This window comes from Egretta garzetta, unplaced genomic scaffold (genome assembly GCF_000687185.1).
Source record: "Egretta garzetta isolate BGI_Z169 unplaced genomic scaffold, ASM68718v1 scaffold81, whole genome shotgun sequence".
In the NCBI taxonomy this organism is placed as follows: Eukaryota; Metazoa; Chordata; class Aves; order Pelecaniformes; family Ardeidae; genus Egretta; species Egretta garzetta.
Window position 1 is genome coordinate 474,594 of NW_009258671.1, and position 722 is coordinate 475,315.

The 722-nt window shown below is 42.1% G+C and overlaps 1 protein-coding gene across 1 annotated transcript in view; it reads left to right on the forward strand.

Annotated features, from left to right (window-relative positions):
• The window catches only part of PTPRO (protein tyrosine phosphatase receptor type O), a 65,942-nt gene that overhangs the window by 62,295 nt on the left and 2,925 nt on the right, over positions 1–722 (forward strand). The gene's annotated exons all lie outside the window — the stretch shown is intronic.

Here is a 722-nt window from a genome sequence, read left to right on the forward strand (position 1 = left end):
AAAGAATGTATTGGTCAACTCCTATAGCAACTGTTCTCAAACATTAAAGAAGGCACAGAATTAATTTATCAGTAAATGAATCTGTCAATTAAATAGATCAGAAGTTCCATTGTATTCATCTAATTCAAGATATTGACACTTTTGTTAAACACAAGCAAAAAAAACCCCAAACCTGTTTTGTGACAGTTATGTTGAACTGTGTTGAGATGAACTGTTAAATACTGTCAAGGCTTTTCTGAAAAATAAGACAAGACAGCCGAAAGAACTTTTGCTAAGACACACAATTCTGTCTGTAGTTGTAGGTATGGTGTTGGGATGCTATATGAAATTCTATACAACCTCTGAAGCCACAACATTCATAATGAAATCAGACTTAAACGTTACATGTGAAGTCACAATGCCAAAGATCGTATATGCACATAAGAATCTCTAAATCAAAACAGCGTGTCTTTTTTCTAGTCACTAAGCTCCCCTTTGAGGAGGGAATGAAGATTTGTCAGCCGAGTGGTTGCTGACTATTTCTGTCTCATGCTCCCAAGGCAGGAGCCTTGGGAATGTAAGCCCTTCTGGGTGGTTTGTCCTTTGAGGATGACCGGAGGTAGTGCAGCGCCTTTGCAAAGCCGAGAGCTTTGCAGTGTGGCGAGCTGCGGAACTGAATTGCGCGGGTTCAACCCCAGCTGCCCCTGTGCAGCGGTCACTGCCAGGCAGGGCTCTGCAGCTGC